This window comes from Mesoplodon densirostris, chromosome 15 (genome assembly GCF_025265405.1).
Source record: "Mesoplodon densirostris isolate mMesDen1 chromosome 15, mMesDen1 primary haplotype, whole genome shotgun sequence".
Lineage (NCBI taxonomy): Eukaryota > Metazoa > Chordata > Mammalia > Artiodactyla > Ziphiidae > Mesoplodon > Mesoplodon densirostris.
Window position 1 is genome coordinate 31,004,358 of NC_082675.1, and position 7,533 is coordinate 31,011,890.

Sequence of the window (7,533 nt, forward strand, 5' to 3'; positions counted from 1 at the left end):
GAAGTCAGGCTCTAACAACTGCAATATTTAAAATGTTCATAAGAGGCTTTACTAAGATTAGAACTAAGTAGGGATCAGAAAATGTATCTACAGGGAGTTATAATCTGTAAAACAGCAGGTGCTCAAAACAATGAAGCTAAGGCTAAGCAAAAACCTAGGGATCTAGACACCTTAGATAATACAGTAGAAAACTGTATTTATTTTAAAAATAATATCACCACTTTTTATATAGATAAAAGCTTATAGTATGTAATGTGCTTTCCATATGTAATCACATTTGTTCCATCGAACAATCCTGTAAATTATGTAGGAAAATTATTTTTTGCAGATTACAAAGGCAAGGTTCTGAAAGTATGATTTGTCAAAAACCACAGTTAGGAAGTGACAAATCAAGAATTTAAACCCTGGCATTCTCACTTTTATTTGCCTGTTCTTTCCACTACTCCATAAAGTTACTTCTTAAAGAAAGAAGCAAATAAGCGTCTTCAGAAAAAAAAAATCTCTAGGCCAAACCATAGACTGTTTTAATTAGCTGTGCTGACTTGGGTAAGTCATTTCCCCTTACCAGGCCTTTATTTTCTCATCTGTAAAATGAGGGAAACAGATTAGAAAATCTGAGGTCTCTTCCAGTTCTAAGGATAAATCTCTAAACTACAACCTTTACAGAGTACAAGCATTTTACAAATACATGTTGATGTCAGCTTCCACAACAAGTTCCAAGTCAGAAAGTGGTGTCATTAGCTATAAAGCAACCTACTGCAATTACTGGATAAATTCTTCATGTCTATCTGATAGATGTTGCTTCAGTAGCATCAAGTTTATATACAGAAAGCTGTCTAAACCTTTTATGGACTGCGATGGACATGATTAATCTCACTATTCATTCTCCTTTTAGCCTGAAACAATGCTCTTAAAACATAAGAATGGCTTACAGAAAATTTAACTACTCGTCAACTCATACCAAGAAACTGAACATTTTTACTATTATTTTTATTCTATAGAATAAAAACCTCTTTTCCAATGAAGAGTTTTCCAAATATCCCTATTTCTCCAGTCTACCTTGAAGATTATCAGTTACCTTTTTCAGCAACTTCTATAGCAAAAAAAAAAAAAAAAAAAGTAACAAACAATTTGATAAAAACATCTTCCTTTTAAATTCATTCCACCAGTTGGGCGCTCGTCTCCAAACAAAATTCAAGCTTTTCCCCCCCTTCCTGGTATTAAAGAACTAAAATCAAAGACCGCACCATGTATTTCCACCTACTAAGTTCTTTCCTCATCTGAATACTTTATTTGCTTTACTCTGCCTCAAATAGTCTTCATGGAATACACAACCAGAGATTTCCACTTTCCCAGCTCTGCTTGTCCATAAAACCATCCTAACAACAACTATGGAAACCAGAGAGATTAAGAACATTACAGGCATCCTGCTCTTTTCCTTCCATGAATACTACTTAGGTTTTACTTCATTTTAACACCTTGCCTGTCCCTAAAATAGAACACATACCCCGAATAGTTAGTCTTGACCTTACCCAGTCAACCGTCTGCAGACCTTTAGAAATTTAGTTACTGCTTGTGTCGACTATAAAAGATCTTTTAGTAAAGCCTTCCCCCCTTGCCTATGAAACATTTCGAATGTTTACATGTTTTTGCGTTTAGCCCAAATTAAAGACTTTCCCCAACAAGCTTAGCTAATATAACGACTTGATCTTACACAGTCGACACTATCTCATTTTGTTTTTTAAGCCACTTGGCACCAATATAGCACATGTTCTGCCAGTTCTGAGCTAATCTCCAGGAAAGCCTTTGTATAACGACTGAAGAAACTGAAACAGATCAGTGCCCAAGATTTTTAAGAGCCTATATGAGCATATGTTTTTAATCAACAGTCGATTTATTTTAAAATAGCTATTTCACCAGTTCGCCTTCTTTTATAATTTACATAAACCGTTTTAAAATAAAAAAGGACACATGATTGAGAACTCAGGTTCACTTCAACTTCAGGATTAGAGCCGATTCCGAAGTGTTAAGGATCTCTAGGTCTGCGACCCCTTTCACTGCGTCCGCAGGGTGTAAATTACACTCTCGACCGCTAACACTGCTTAAAATGTTTCCTACGGTTTCTACGGGTGCAAGAGTGTCAACTTCCCGTCCTAAACTGTTTCTGTTATTATTAAAACAGCTGTCAGCTGGGCTTCGGTGACCTCTTTGTACAACCGTTTATTCAACGCTTTGGGAACCTCGAGGCTGCGTCACACCGTGTTACCCTCGAACTAGCTCCAAGAACCCGGCGGCCCGAGGGTCCGAGAACGCCGGGGCCCGGCTCGCCCGCGCCGCGAAGCTGCCTACCCGCGGCCCCGGGCTGGGGGCGCCCCACCCCCACCCCGCCCGGCTCCCGGCGGCTCCCCCCCGGCCGCGCACACTCGCTCCCTCGTTCCCTCGCACGCACACGCGCCGCGTCCCCGCCATGTTCCGGGAGCGGCGCGGCCGCCCGCGGAGCCCCCGCCCCCCGCTCGGGCAGCTCCCGCCGTGCCGCGGCCACGGCGCTCCCGGCGGGGCAGCCCATACTGTCAGCGCGGCGCCGCAGGGCGGGGCGCGTCCCTACCTCGCTCGGGGGAGGGGACGGGAGCGGGCGCGACTGAGGGGCTCCTCCCGGGCTCCGGGGCCGGGGCTTGAAACCGCGCCCCTCCTTCCTCCTCTCCTGTCGCCACGCCCCCCTCGCCCGCACGGACCCGAGGCACGGCCGGCGCGGGAGGGTCTACCCCCGGATCGAGGGCCTCGGCGCCGCCGACGCTGTCGTGGTCTTCGCCGCCGCCGCGAACGCCGCCAAGGCCGGGCTCGAAAACATCTCCGGTCTCCGCCGCCCCTCACCACAGCCTGCTCGCTCCCAGGACGGCGCCGTCCGGCGATTGGCCGCGGCGCGGGCACGTGACGCGCCGGGCACGGGACGGGCGGCGTGAGCGCTCCGCCCCCGGCCCCGCCGCCCCTTCCGCCCGCCGCCCCTTCCGCCCGCCTCCCCGTCGCGGCCCGCCGCGGCCCGCCGCTCTGGCTGGGCCGGGAGAAGCTTCCCGAGCCGGGGGCGGGGGTCGGGGCGTACCAAATGGACGCGGGGGTGCAGACTCCACCCGCCTCGCCGCCTCCCCTCCGCCGGCACCGGCCCCAGAAGGGAGGGGCCTAGGGGAGCGAGGGAGCCGCGCAGGCGCCGCCGACGTGCCGGGCCGGCGGGTGCCGCTTCGCGCTCTGCGGCGACCATGGCCGTGGCAGTGACTGGAAACTTCGGGAAATGGCGGCGGCGAGGAAGAGGAGTCTGTCTACGTTGGGTATTCACATGTTATTTTTGCGGGGGCGGGCGGACGAGCTTGCGAGCTGGGACCCGGGAGAACAACGCTGCTGCCCCGGCTGGCGGCGGAGGCGGGTGTCCGCCCCGGCTCGCGGTGGACTGCGGGCCAGGGGCGTTCGGAAAGGCGGTGCGCCCGGGTCCGCGCACTGCGCCTGCGCGCCGACGGCCGCACCTGCGGAAGCACGGGGCTGGCCAGGCCGCAACGCGCCCCTCACCTGAGCCATGTGGGCCCCGGGCTCATCCCTAAAGCACGTTCGCGTGCACCTGTCGCGGGGACTGCACGGACTCTGCAATACGCCCTCTCACAGTCACACCTTCGGATGACCTTTTCAGACAAATTTAAGTGCATTTTCCCCCATCCGAGATAGTACTTCTCAGGGTACTGCCAGCTGGAGGACAGTGCAGGAGGGAAATTTACCGCCTCGGCGGTCCAGCTGCTGGCACTCTGACTTCCTCTGGAGGGTTATCCGCGACAGTTTGTACTTGCCCTTATTTAACCACCAAAGGGATTACATAATCGGAGGGAAACCATTTTATTGAGTTCCTTTTGGACGCTTTTTATTTACATTGAGGTTAATCCGCGACTATTTGTGCATGCCTTTATTTAACCATAAAAGAGCTTGCGTATTTGGAGGGAAACCATCTTCTCCCTCATCGTTGTGGCCTCCAAACTACAGCACGCATTTGTGACTTAATGAGTGAAGTTACGAATTTATGTCATTAATCAGATGATATATTTCAGACTTGACAGAGAAAGCTAAATCCCAGCATTTAACCATGTAAAGCATAAACTTGCATTAAACATCACAGTTTTTTACTTTCCTAGGTTCCTGATTTCTCCCACCTTTAAATTAAACATTAGGTTCAATATGAATTGTAAGAGAGCACCTTGTGGCTAGAAGTGGATCACTGTTACGTATAATTTGGATATTTATGGCATGAAATACAAAGAAAAATCCACTAAAAATTTAACCAACTCTTGTCTGACTTCAAGTCGTTGAGTTGGTTCTCATTTAACTCGCTGTCATAGGGAGAATGGATGCCAGAGGCAATAGCTATTTCTACAGCAGTACGAGCCTCAGTTCAAAACTGAAAGGTAGCTAATCTTGAATTTGCTGAAATCAATTAACCATAATTCATGCCATAACTATATGCACAACCTTATTACTTAAAAGTCACTGAATACGTGAAAGACTCAAGGCAATTGTGATCTAAGGCACTGTACTGACTACACTTGAATAGGACACTATCTGTAAAAGAAAAGTTCATTGTAGAATCAACCAAGTTGCAAAAAAATTTTATTGAAGCTCTTAAGATTATAGACGACAAATTATAAATCAGCCACAGTTTGTTACTGGAAAAGTCCAAAATGAAGGGAAGAGGAGCTAATTTTCCTTTCAGTGTGAAACCAGAAGTATAAATCAAGAAGTTAATTCTTATTATGGATAAGAGACCTCAAAAGAAGCTGGAGCTAGTTGATTAGTAAGTTGCTAAGGCTTTTAATTGTAGAGCCCTGTCTTTGTCTCAAATCCTGGAATTCATCTTCAGCAAGTGGGCAAAATATCTGTTTTCTTAATAGAACCAGGAGATCAAGGACCCCAAGCATTAAACATCACTCTTAGCCAAGGTTGTTTTATTACATTTATTTAGGGTTATTACTAGCAGACACTTAAAATGTGTGTATTTGATATCTAGAAGCCATCTGCAAAATTTACTTTCTTTCCAACTTCTTACCTTTAGAATCAACTACTGTTACGTTTTGCTACATGATGTACAGTTAGATCATTCAAAAAATCCTGCCATATTTCAGGAAGGTGAATATAATAAATGAAAAATACAATCTCAATCATGGCTTATCATATGACAGTCTATACAGATGTAATGCTTTAATACTCTTATGACTATCATCATGTTGTAGGACTTACTAGGGCAATGGCTCCATCCAGTCACAGCAAGTAATTCTGAGGAATTGGTAGCTTTCCCTAGCTACACTCAGTAGCCGCTCCAAAAACCACCAAAAAAGCCAGACATTAGTTTCTTTGCCCAGTAGGAAAAATGACAAGTTGAATTATTTGTTGGTTCATTTTTGTAATAAAAAAATTTAAATAGCAATAAGAACATTTCCTCCCTAAATATCTTTTTTTGTAAAACACAGCACAGAGCTAGGAACTGAGAAGAGGAAATGAGGGAGCAAGTGGTGTTAGACACATCAACACTGCCAACTTCTCCTTACGGGTTTGAAAAATAGGCTGGGATATAGCTTCATCTCAGGCAACCGAAAACTGGCAAGAAAATTTTAATCAGTGTGTTCATATACATTTGGAACCATCTTGGATTACTGTAATGAAATTTTACCTGCCAGGTGTTTTTAAAACCTATCTGTAATTATTAAAACCAGTGCTCTTGTGTTAAAAATTGATAGGATTTTCAAGAAAAATGGACAAAAAGATTAAGCAAGATTCAACTCAAAATCCTAATATGTACTACTGCAGTACAATGTAAGTGATGATCTAAGAACTATAGAATATATTTTGATAATGATATAACAGTATGCCTATAATTACAACGACCTAAAATCAATATTCTGCTTCTAAAGTAGTACATAAGTTAATAATCAGTGCATATCCTTAATACATGACTTGTTTTTTCACCCAGTATCTGAAACCTTCCCACTCCTAACATTTCGTCTAGTGGGAAAAAAAAAATTATGTCAAAGTGTAAGGCATTTTTTACAATAGTAACTTTAATTTAAAGGAATACCTGTAATTTTTCATAATTTAAAATAAAAAGCTTAACAGCTAACAAAGAGAAGATAGACTATTTTTTTTTTAAGAGGTAAAAATAATAGTAAAAGTAGTTGCCTGTGGGAAGAAGGTCTGAGGGCTCTAGGGTAGAAGGGAGCATTTTCATTGTGTTACCTTTTTGTGCCACTTGAAAAATTACTGTTGTTGTTACCTTCCTAGGTAAAAAACAAAAACTAGGGGTTTTTTTTAACATCTTTATTGGAGTATAATTGCTTTACAATGGTGTGTTAGTTGCTGCTGTATAACAAAGTGAATCAGCTATATGTATACATATATCCCCATATCCCCTCCCTCTTGCATCTCCCTCCCATCCTCATCCCATCCCTCTAGGTGGTCACAAAGCACTGGGCTGATCTCCCTGTGCCATGCAGCTGCTTCCTACTAGCTATCTTTTACATCTGGTAGTGTATATATGTCCATGCCACTCTCTCAGTTCGTCCCAGCTTACCCTTCCCCCTCCCCATGTCCTCAAGTCCATTCTCTACATCTGTGTCTCTATTCCTGTCCTGCCCCTAGGTTCATCAGAACCATTTTTTTTTTTAAGATTCCATATATGTGTGCTAGCATACGGTATTTGTTTTTCTGACTTGCTTCACTCTGTATGACAGACTCTAGGTCCATCCACCTCAGTAAAAGTAACTCAATTTCATTTCTCAAAAACTCATTTTTAAAGACAGTCTTAAAAATAATCATATTTATAAGCATCATAGTTATTAGTCTGTCATAAGATCAAGGCCAGTGACTTTGAGAAATTCTGAAACAACTGGATTAGTTTAGATCTATCCCTGAATTTAAAGCTGGCTATTAATTTTTTATTCCAGCTTGCAAAACTCATAGCTAGTTTCTTGAACTGGATATTATATACAAAGGGTTTTATTCTTTCTTTCAAGTCGTAATATGCATTCAGCTGAGGAGTATATTTCCCATATCCACTGAACCTTCCAACTCAAGTTACACTTCCAGTTTCTTCCCCCACTTAGTTTTTGTATACTTGCAGGGTCAGAATAGCCAAGGATAATATCAAAGTATTTTGTACCCTCCTTTAAAAATGATAAATAGTACTTCTAGAGGCAACTACCCTATCCTCGTTACACCTACAGTCGCTTGATATGTCACTTACCAGTTGAAATTACAGTAACAATGGTGTGCTGTAAATATAAAAATGTTTAAAGAGAATACTGACAAAGTTTATAGAAAGATCGTATTAACTTAAGACTTGGCTATGGCTAAAGATGGGAGAGCAAAATGTATTTGAAATTTGACAGAATTTTTACTTCACAATAACCTAATATTACTGATAAAAGTGAAGGGGCAGTTGAAAATGGGTAATGTTGAAATAACTGTTAACTAGCTTATGGAATAATGTGTTCATAGTTAGCCAAAGACAGC

At 43.5% G+C, this 7,533-nt stretch overlaps 1 protein-coding gene across 4 annotated transcripts in view; it reads right to left on the reverse strand.

Moving 5' to 3' along the window:
* The window catches only part of ANKRD12 (ankyrin repeat domain 12), a 109,917-nt gene extending 107,025 nt beyond the window's left edge, over window positions 1-2,892 (reverse strand). For 3 of the 4 annotated variants that reach the window (XM_060118426.1, XM_060118424.1, XM_060118422.1), the window contains exon 1: window positions 2,606-2,892. The gene's annotated coding sequence lies outside the window, so the exon portion shown is untranslated. The remainder of the gene's footprint in view (window positions 1-2,605) is intronic. The other variant, XM_060118423.1, reaches the window with a different exon arrangement.
* Window positions 2,893-7,533: the final 4,641 nt, after the last annotated feature.